We start from the raw sequence: 11,728 nt of genomic DNA on the forward strand, positions 1-11,728 counted from the left end.
AAAGTATGATTTATCGGTGATTTTGAAAAGTATATAATTAAATAAATGTTTTTAACAAACATACCTATATAATAGGGTTTATATCACTTCTTTCCACCCCATATGCAATAGAACTCAACCTTGTTATTATACATGCAAACATGTCTCCAAAATAAACAACAAATCCAACTGAAACCAAAAGTGCTTCACCTAAAATAGAAACAATTGCTTTAGTTACTAAAATTGTAAAATGACGAAAAAAGAAAGCGAAGAAGAAGAAGATGCTGGAAATGTGTTGAGAACTTGTTGAATGAATTTCACAACTGATACCCCATGACATACAATCCACAAAAAAGTTAATGCCATGTTCCATTCTGCTAGATGCAAAAATTGAAGTACAAGTTTTGAAAAATGGAGTTATGAGGGGTAAATTAGTCAATGAACTCACTGGAAGATGATTTTGCAGCAAAAGATAGATAGCTCACTGTTGTAAACAGGGATATGGAACTAATGTTGAGAAAATACAAAAGGTTATAGTTATTACATCACAATAATGAATGATTTTTGTGTTTGTTCCCTATAATTGAATTATGTGAATTTATGTGTGTGTGCTTGTATGAATGTCGATTCTAACAAGTAAAAGAGAGGATTTAATTTAGAAACTATGCACCTTCAACTCCTACTTCATGCACCAATTTTACCATTTCTATCTAAATTTGGAATCATGCCTCAAAAACTTAAACAAATCAAGTTTTTTTCAGTCCAATGTTCGGATTCCAATGATTATAGGATGGAATGGAACTCACATAGCAAAAAGACAATTTTTGGTCCCTGAGTATAGTTTTTTTGTTTTTTTTTTGCAATTTTGGTCCCAAAAGTTGAGTTATTAAACTTGGAACAGGGACCAAAATTCTTAGGGTCTATAAATGACAAAAAAACCAACTATACTCAAGGACAAAATTTTTAATTTACTCTATTTCTGAATTCAATTCTATTTTGGAGAGAGTAAATTAGATTTTTGGAGGAAAAACTTTACAAAGTAAAAAGCAATGTAATTTACTGGTATTGTAATATTTGGTAAAGTTGTATGTTTTACATACAGACGGCCAGGTGGTGACAAAGTGTACATCATATTCGATAATCAACTTCCTGCTGCCTTAAAAAGATTACAATTTGACAAACAACTCTCCATGGAAAATGTGAGAAAATTAATCACCGAGGTCGATGGTCATCAGCCTCATTTGATATCCCCTATACAAGATAGTGTCATGTTATTCCTACCATTTGTCTCAAGGTGAGGGTGGGTATTTGATAGCTATCAAGAAAATGAGATTACTAATTCATAAGTTTGATAATTTAAAATGTTTATAGAATCAAGATTCAAGAAATGGTCTTACATGAGATTTGAGTGCAGTGGGACGAGATTTAGGAGTTCTAATTTGACCCATGACTGGTTTCTGTGATTCCGATTCCAGTGAAGGAAATAGTGGGGTACCAGAGGGTGTTAAAAGCCTAAAAAAGAAACACTTTCCAGGGAACAATAACACAATGATATCATCTTATCTAAATTTATATCATGTAATACAAATTATTACCAATCATAATCATTTTTATCATTTTCAGAGTTGAGAAATTCATCAGCACCAGTCTTTCTGGCTGGTGTTGCTGCAGGCATACCAAACATTGGTGAACATACTTCAGTTCATCCTGGGAAATCAATATAATACAGTTTCATTTATTTCAACTTGAAATGGAATCTTTCCTATCCTTGTACAGGGTAATTAGTCAAAAGAATAATTGTAGTTACACAATTTGATAATCAAAATCTTAATCCTCATTAATTTTAGTATTATACTTTTATTATAAACAATACTTCATATATAGGGAAGAAAACACAAATCTTTTTGTGAAATTGACGAGTATAATTGGAAAATAACGATAGCTAAAGTTTTATAAAAGAAAAAAAAATTTGAAAATAATGATTTACCAAGTGATGAATCAAACTCTTCTGAGTTCTGAAGAAGATTGTTTTGCTCTTTTTCTCGTCTTCTCATTTCCAAAAACAACCCTAACTCTTCTTCTTTCTCTTTTACAGACTTCCTGAAACTCCCTGTCATTTGCTGTTGCCGTTGCTTCACAACCGTTGTTCCCGGCATTACCTTCTCCGGTTCATCGCCTCGAACAAACAGTATAAGCAGTTTTACAACCCTGGAGTCCTAAACCCTAAAAAAACACATTGTATTCACGAAATCCAAAGCACAAGCCTAAATCCTAAATGTCAAGAATCCTAACTTTTAAATTTAAAATACAAATGACTGTGTACTGGAATCCTTAAACTTTAAGCTCCGAATCTAAAAATCCAGTTGAAATGCTTCTTTCAATGCAGGGAAAACAAACTTAAACAAATCAACTTTAGCAATCAATTCATTCACTGTATTGAAAATGAAATGCTAAATTAGAGAGATGAGCAACATAGAAATTTCACATGAGAAGAACTTATCGGAGACGGCGTGGATAGGACGAACGGTGTCGCCAATACAACAGATGTGGAGTCTTGGAGATTGGAGATTGTGAAACCCACCTTTCACATGAGAAGAACTTTTCACATGAGAAGAACTTATCTGAAAGTGAACCCCACCTTCCAAAGGAAAAGTCTTGGAGATTGTACTTCAGTAGTGAACACAAAGTCCGGTGCACCAGTCACCACATGAACATCATTCCCAGCAAGAATGAGGTGGCGAACAACCTGCACAGAGCTCAAAAAGGAAATCAATGATTTGAAGGGGTTTAAATTTAAGATTAGAAAGTGATAAAATCGTGATTAACATATCTACTTCAGTTTCACAAAAAAAGGGTTTAAATTTAAGACTAGAAAGTGATAAAAACACGATCACGGCTAAAACAAAATCGAAAAATAAGAAATTGACCTAGAGAATTATCTCGACAACACGTGTGGCGTGGCCGAATCCATGGACGGTAACATAATAAGTGAATACAAGATGATTTTAAGAAGCTAATAATTCTTCCACTCGTCTTCAATCCTCATCTTCGTTCACGGCGTTTTAGAGTTGAATTACTGCGGCTCAGGCTGATCAGACAAGGAGATATTGATTACCGACCAATGTGACTTGTTTAAAAACCCTAGAAATTTCCATTGTCACTGTGCGTCAAAACCCTAGAAATTCCCATCGCCGATTTTGACAATGAAAATATGAAGATGATCAGATGGGGGTGGTTCAAAGCGATCAGGCGGTTGACTCAGCCTCTCACCTTCATTCCTCCCCAATAAACCTTTGTCTGTAGTTAACTTCACCAGAGTACCTGTCTGCAAGATTTAAGGCATGAAATCGATCTTCATTGAGGTGAGACGGTGAGCAAGGCAATTTTAAGCCTGAGTCGCCAATAAAAAGACGGAAAATTGATGTGCTTATCTGATGGAACTCCGTTTTGCTATGAAGAGACAAATGTTGTGATAATCAAAGATGGAGCGAAGAGGGTCGAAGGTACATGATTAGCATATATGAGATACTACAATCGATTTGAAGATGGAAATAATAGGATGGAAGCATGGCGGCTGGGGAAGGACTAGTGGTCAACAGAAAAGGTGAGGAACAAGATGTTGTATGAGACCGATAAGAAGGAGGCCAGGAGTAGCAGATAAGTGGATCAGAGAGGAGAGAGAAGGAGGGAGAGGGGAGAGTCGATTGGGAAGATGAAATACAGAAAGAAGGTAGAAGGCGGGTTTTCAAAAATTTGGGGATTTCGTTTCCCCCTGTCTACTTCCTAAACGCGTGTTTCATTAAAATTATAAAGGGACGCATATAGAGGACGCACATTTAAGATATAGCGCCCTCCGTGTTTTTAATTTTTTTCTTATGACACTAATTTAAGGGATGCGTGACCTAAATACTTAAATTTTTTAAAGAGATGACACTTTTTTAATGTCACTCTCTTTTGCGTAACATAAATCAATGAGTGTCGTAGTTTGCGCGTCGTAAAAGGGTATTTTTCTTGTAGTAGAATTACATGTGATTCATATGTGAATTACATGTGATTTATATGTGAATCACATGTAATTCATATGCGATTCACTTGTGAATTACATGTGATTCATATGTAAATTTCTCATTTTTTAAGATGGATTTGAATAACATTGGAATTATAAGAAGGCCAAGAAGCATTCCCTGAATTTAAGAAGAAAATGTAAAGTATGATTTATCGGTGATTTTGAAAAGTATATAATTAAATAAATGTTTTTAACAAGCATACCTGTATAATAGTGTTTATATCACTTCTTTCCACCCCATATGCAATAGAACTCAACCTTGCTATTATACATGCAAACATGTCTCCAAAATAAACAACAAATCCAACTGAAACCAAAAGTGCTTCACCTAAAATAGAAACAATTGCTTTAGTTACTAAAATTGTAAAATGATGAAAAAAGAAAGCGAAGAAGAAGAAGATGCTGGAAATGTGTTGAGAACTTGTTGAATGAATTTCACAACTGATACCCCATAACATACAATCCACAAAAAAGTCAATGCCATGTTCCATTCTGCCAGATGCAAAAATTGAAGTACAAGTTTTGAAAAAATGGAGTTATGAGGGGTAAATTAGTCAATGAACTCACTGGAAGATGATTTTGCAGCAAAAGATAGATAGCTCACTGTTGTAAACAGGGATATGGAACTAATGTTGAACTTCATATGGCAATCGTTATGAAGAGATGTTGAATTCGTGTTCTTGGATTCATGGTGACACATGAGGCAAAGGAAAATAAGCACACAGAGGCACGTAGTAGAAGTGGCCTAATATTGTAATCTTATGAATTCAACCTATGAAAAAGGAGAGATGAGAAAATACAAAAGGTTATAGTTATTACATCGCAATAATGAATGATTTTTGTTTTTGTTCCCTATAATTGAATTCTGTGAATTTATGTGTGTGTGCTTGTATGAATGTCGATTCTAACAAGTAAAAGAGAGGATTTAATTTAGAAACTATGTACCTTCAACTCCTACTTCATGCACCAATTTTACTATTTCTATCTAAATTTCGAATCATGCCTCAAAAACTTAAACAAATCAAGTTTTTTCAGTCCAATGTTCGGATTCCAATGATTATAGGATGGAATGGAATTCACATAGCAAAAAGACTATTTTTGGTCCCTGAGTATAGTTTTTTTATTTTTTTTTGCAATTTTGGTCCCAAAAGTTGAGTTATTAAACTTGGAACAGGGACCAAAATTCTTAGGGTCTATAAATGACAAAAAACCCAACTATACTCAAGGACAAAATTTTTAATTTACTCTATTTCTGAATTCAATTCTATTTTGGAGAGAGTAAATTAGATTTTTGGAGGAAAAATTTTACAAAGTAAAAAAGCAATGTAATTTACTGGTATTGTAGTATTTGGTAAAGTTGTATGTTTTACATATAGACGGCCAGGTGGTGACAAAGTGTACATCATATTCGATAATCAACTTCCTGCTGCCTTAAAAAGATTACAATTTGAAAACAACTCTCCATGGAAAATGTGAGAAAATTAATCACTGAGGTCGATGGTCATCAGCCTCATTTGATATCCCCTAAACAAGATAGTGTCATGTTATTCCTACCATTTGTCTCAAGGTGAGGGTGGGTATTTGATAGCTATCAAGAAAATGAGATTACTAATTCATAAGTTTGATAATTTAAAATGTTTATAGAATCAAGATTCAAGAAATGGTCTTACATGAGATTTGAGTGCAGTGGGACGAGATTTAGGAGTTCTAATTTGACCCATGACTGGTTTCTGTGATTCCGATTCCAGTGAAGGAAATAGTGGGGTACCAAAGGGTGTTAAAAGCCTAAAAAAGAAACACTTTCCAGGGAACAATAACACAATGATATCATCTTATCTAAATTTATATCATGTAATACAAATTATTACCAATCATAATCATTTTTATCATTTTCAGAGTTGAGAAATTCATTAGCACCAGTCTTTCTGGCTGGTGTTGCTGCAGGCATACCAAACATTGGTGAACATACTTCAGTTCATCCTGGGAAATCAATATAATACAATTTAATTTATTTCAACTTGAAATGGAATGTTTCCTATCCTTGTACAGGGTAATTAGTCAAAAGAATAATTGTAGTTACACAATTTGATAATCAAAATCTTAATCCTCATTAATTTTAGTATTATACTTTTATTATAAACAATACTTCATATATAGGGAAGAAAACACAAATCTTTTTGTGAAATTGACGAGTATAATTGGAAAATAATGATAGCTAAAGTTTTATAAAAGAAAAAAAATTTGAAAATAATGATTTACCAAGTGATGAATCGAACTCTTCTGAGTTCTGAAGAAGATTGTTTTGCTCTTTTTCTCGTCTTCTCATTTCCAAAAACAACCCTAACTCTTCTTCTTTCTCTTTTACAGACTTCCTGAAACTCCCTGTCATTTGCTGTTGCCGTTGCTTCACAACCGTTGTTCCCGGCATTACCTTCTCCGGTTCATCGCCTCGAACAAACAGTATAAGCAGTTTTACAACCCCGGAGTCCTAAACCCTAAAAAAACACATTGTATTCACGAAATCCAAAGCACAAGCCTAAATCCTAAATGTCAAGAATCCTAACTTTTAAATTTAAAATACAAATGACTGTGTACTAGAATCCTTAAACTTTAAGCTCCGAATCTAAAAATCCAGTTGAAATGCTTCTTTCAATGCAGGGAAAACAAACTTAAACAAATCAACTTTAGCAATCAATTCATTCACTGTATTGAAAATGAAATGCTAAATTAGAGAGATGAGCAACATAGAAATTTCACATGAGAAGAACTTATCGGAGACGGCTTGGATAGGACGAACGGTGTCGCCAATACGACAGATGTGGAGTCTTGGAGATTGGAGATTGTGAAACCCACCTTTCACATGAGAAGAACTTTTCACATGAGAAGAACTTATCTGAAAGTGAACCCCACCTTCCTAAGGAAAAGTCTTGGAGATTGTACTTCAGTAGTGAACACAAAGTCCGGTGCACCAGTCACCACATGAACATCATTCCCAGCAAGAATGAGGTGGCGAACAACCTGCACAGAGCTCAAAAAGGAAATCAATGATTTGAAGGGGTTTAAATTTAAGACTAGAAAGTGATAAAATCGTGATTAACATATCTACTTCAGTTTCACAAAAAAAGGGTTTAAATTTAAGACTAGAAAGTGATAAAAACACGATCACGGCTAAAACAAAATCGAAAAATAAGAAATTAACCTAGAGAATTATCTCGACAACACGTGTGGCGTGGCCGAATCCATGGACGGTAACATAATAAGTGAATACAAGATGATTTTAAGAAGCTGATAATTCTTCCACTCGTCTTCAATCCTCATCTTCGTTCACGACGTTTTAGAGTTGAATTACTGCGGCTCAGGCTGATCAGACAAGGAGATATTGATTACCGACCAATGTGACTTGTTTAAAAACCCTAGAAATTTCCATTGTCACTGTGCGTAAAAACCCTAGAAATTCCCATCGCCGATTTTGACAATGAAAATATGAAGATGATCAGATGGGGGTGGTTCAAAGCGATCAGGCGGTTGACTCAGCCTCTCACCTTCATTCCTCCCCAATAAACCTTTGTCTGTAGTTAACTTCACCGGAGTACCTGTCTGCAAGATTTAAGGCATGAAATCGATCTTCATTGAGGTGAGACGGTGAGCAAGGCAATTTTAAGCCTGAGTCGCCAATAAAAAGACGGAAAATTGATGTGCTTATCTGATGGAACTCCGTTTTGCTATGAAGAGACAAATGTTGTGATAATCAAAAATGGAGCGAAGAGGGTCGAAGGTACATGATTAGCATATATGAGATACTACAATCGATTTGAAGATGGAAATAATAGGATGGAAGCATGGCGGCTGGGGAAGGACCAGTGGTCAACAGAAAAGGTGAGGAACAAGATGTTGTATGAGACCGATAAGAAGGAGGCCAGGAGTAGCAGATAAGTGGATCAGAGAGGAGAGAGAAGGAGGGAGAGGGGAGAGTCGATTGGGAAGATGAAATACAGAAAGAAGGTAGAAGGCGGGTTTTCAAAATTTTGGGGATTTCGTTTCCCCCTGTCTACTTCCTAAACGCGTGTTTCATTAAAATTATAAAGGGACGCATATAGAGGACGCACATTTAAGATATAGCGCCCTCCGTGTTTTTAATTTTTTTCTTATGACACTAATTTAAGGGATGCGTGACCTAAATACTTAAATTTTTTGAAGAGATGACACTTTTTTAATGTCACTCTCTTTTGCGTAACATAAATCAATGAGTGTCGTAGTTTGCGCGTCGTAAAAGGGTATTTTTCTTGTAGTAGAATTACATGTGATTCATATGTGAATTACATGTGATTTATATGTGAATCACATGTAATTCATATGCGATTCTCTTGTGAATTACATGTGATTCATATGTAAATTTCTCATTTTTTAAGATGGATTTGAATAACATTGGAATTATAAGAAGGCCAAGAAGCATTCCCTGAATTTAAGAAGAAAATGTAAAGTATGATTTATCGGTGATTTTGAAAAGTATATAATTAAATAAATGTTTTTAACAAGCATACCTGTATAATAGTGTTTATATCACTTCTTTCCACCCCATATGCAATAGAACTCAACTTTGCTATTATACATGCAAACATGTCTCCAAAATAAACAACAAATCCAACTGAAACCAAAAGTGCTTCACCTAAAATAGAAACAATTGCTTTAGTTACTAAAATTGTAAAATGATGAAAAAAGAAAGCGAAGAAGAAGAAGATGCTGGAAATGTGTTGAGAACTTGTTGAATGAATTTCACAACTGATACCCCATAACATACAATCCACAAAAACGTCAATGCCATGTTCCATTCTGCCAGATGCAAAAATTGAAGTACAAGTTTTGAAAAAATGGAGTTATGAGGGGTAAATTAGTCAATGAACTCACTGGAAGATGATTTTGCAGCAAAAGATAGATAGCTCACTGTTGTAAACAGGGATATGGAACTAATGTTGAACTTCATATGGCAATCGTTATGAAGAGATGTTGAATTCGTGTTCTTGGATTCATGGTGACACATGAGGCAAAGGAAAATAAGCACACAGAGGCACGTAGTAGAAGTGGCCTAATATTGTAATCTTATGAATTCAACCTATGAAAAAGGAGAGATGAGAAAATACAAAAGGTTATAGTTATTACATCGCAATAATGAATGATTTTTGTTTTTGTTCCCTATAATTGAATTCTGTGAATTTATGTGTGTGTGCTTGTATGAATGTCGATTCTAACAAGTAAAAGAGAGGATTTAATTTAGAAACTATGTACCTTCAACTCCTACTTCATGCACCAATTTTACCATTTCTATCTAAATTTCGAATCATGCCTCAAAAACTTAAACAAATCAAGTTTTTTCAGTCCAATGTTCGGATTCCAATGATTATAGGATGGAATGGAATTCACATAGCAAAAAGACTATTTTTGGTCCCTGAGTATAGTTTTTTTTTTTTTTTTTTTGCAATTTTGGTCCCAAAAGTTGAGTTATTAAACTTGGAACAGGGACCAAAATTCTTAGGGTCTATAAATGACAAAAAACCCAACTATACTCAAGGACAAAATTTTTAATTTACTCTATTTCTGAATTCAATTCTATTTTGGAGAGAGTAAATTAGATTTTTGGAGGAAAAATTTTACAAAGTAAAAAAGCAATGTAATTTACTGGTATTGTAGTATTTGGTAAAGTTGTATGTTTTACATATAGACGGCCAGGTGGTGACAAAGTGTACATCATATTCGATAATCAACTTCCTGCTGCCTTAAAAAGATTACAATTTGAAAACAACTCTCCATGGAAAATGTGAGAAAATTAATCACTGAGGTCGATGGTCATCAGCCTCATTTGATATCCCCTAAACAAGATAGTGTCATGTTATTCCTACCATTTGTCTCAAGGTGAGGGTGGGTATTTGATAGCTATCAAGAAAATGAGATTACTAATTCATAAGTTTGATAATTTAAAATGTTTATAGAATCAAGATTCAAGAAATGGTCTTACATGAGATTTGAGTGCAGTGGGACGAGATTTAGGAGTTCTAATTTGACCCATGACTGGTTTCTGTGATTCCGATTCCAGTGAAGGAAATAGTGGGGTACCAAAGGGTGTTAAAAGCCTAAAAAAGAAACACTTTCCAGGGAACAATAACACAATGATATCATCTTATCTAAATTTATATCATGTAATACAAATTATTACCAATCATAATCATTTTTATCATTTTCAGAGTTGAGAAATTCATTAGCACCAGTCTTTCTGGCTGGTGTTGCTGCAGGCATACCAAACATTGGTGAACATACTTCAGTTCATCCTGGGAAATCAATATAATACAATTTAATTTATTTCAACTTGAAATGGAATGTTTCCTATCCTTGTACAGGGTAATTAGTCAAAAGAATAATTGTAGTTACACAATTTGATAATCAAAATCTTAATCCTCATTAATTTTAGTATTATACTTTTATTATAAACAATACTTCATATATAGGGAAGAAAACACAAATCTTTTTGTGAAATTGACGAGTATAATTGGAAAATAATGATAGCTAAAGTTTTATAAAAGAAAAAAAATTTGAAAATAATGATTTACCAAGTGATGAATCGAACTCTTCTGAGTTCTGAAGAAGATTGTTTTGCTCTTTTTCTCGTCTTCTCATTTCCAAAAACAACCCTAACTCTTCTTCTTTCTCTTTTACAGACTTCCTGAAACTCCCTGTCATTTGCTGTTGCCGTTGCTTCACAACCGTTGTTCCCGACATTACCTTCTCCGGTTCATCGCCTCGAACAAACAGTATAAGCAGTTTTACAACCCCGGAGTCCTAAACCCTAAAAAAACACATTGTATTCACGAAATCCAAAGCACAAGCCTAAATCCTAAATGTCAAGAATCCTAACTTTTAAATTTAAAATACAAATGACTGTGTACTAGAATCCTTAAACTTTAAGCTCCGAATCTAAAAATCCAGTTGAAATGCTTCTTTCAATGCAGGGAAAACAAACTTAAACAAATCAACTTTAGCAATCAATTCATTCACTGTATTGAAAATGAAATGCTAAATTAGAGAGATGAGCAACATAGAAATTTCACATGAGAAGAACTTATCGGAGACGGCTTGGATAGGACGAACGGTGTCGCCAATACGACAGATGTGGAGTCTTGGAGATTGGAGATTGTGAAACCCACCTTTCACATGAGAAGAACTTTTCACATGAGAAGAACTTATCTGAAAGTGAACCCCACCTTCCTAAGGAAAAGTCTTGGAGATTGTACTTCAGTAGTGAACACAAAGTCCGGTGCACCAGTCACCACATGAACATCATTCCCAGCAAGAATGAGGTGGCGAACAACCTGCACAGAGCTCAAAAAGGAAATCAATGATTTGAAGGGGTTTAAATTTAAGACTAGAAAGTGATAAAATCGTGATTAACATATCTACTTCAGTTTCACAAAAAAAGGGTTTAAATTTAAGACTAGAAAGTGATAAAAACACGATCACGGCTAAAACAAAATCGAAAAATAAGAAATTAACCTAGAGAATTATCTCGACAACACGTGTGGCGTGGCCGAATCCATGGACGGTAACATAATAAGTGAATACAAGATGATTTTAAGAAGCTGATAATTCTTCCACTCGTCTTCAATCCTCATCTTCGTTCACGACGTTTTAGAGTTG

Source organism: Lactuca virosa, chromosome 2 (genome assembly GCF_052849685.1).
Source record: "Lactuca virosa cultivar CGN04683 chromosome 2, Lactuca_virosa_CGN04683_v6, whole genome shotgun sequence".
Taxonomy (NCBI): Eukaryota; Viridiplantae; Streptophyta; class Magnoliopsida; order Asterales; family Asteraceae; genus Lactuca; species Lactuca virosa.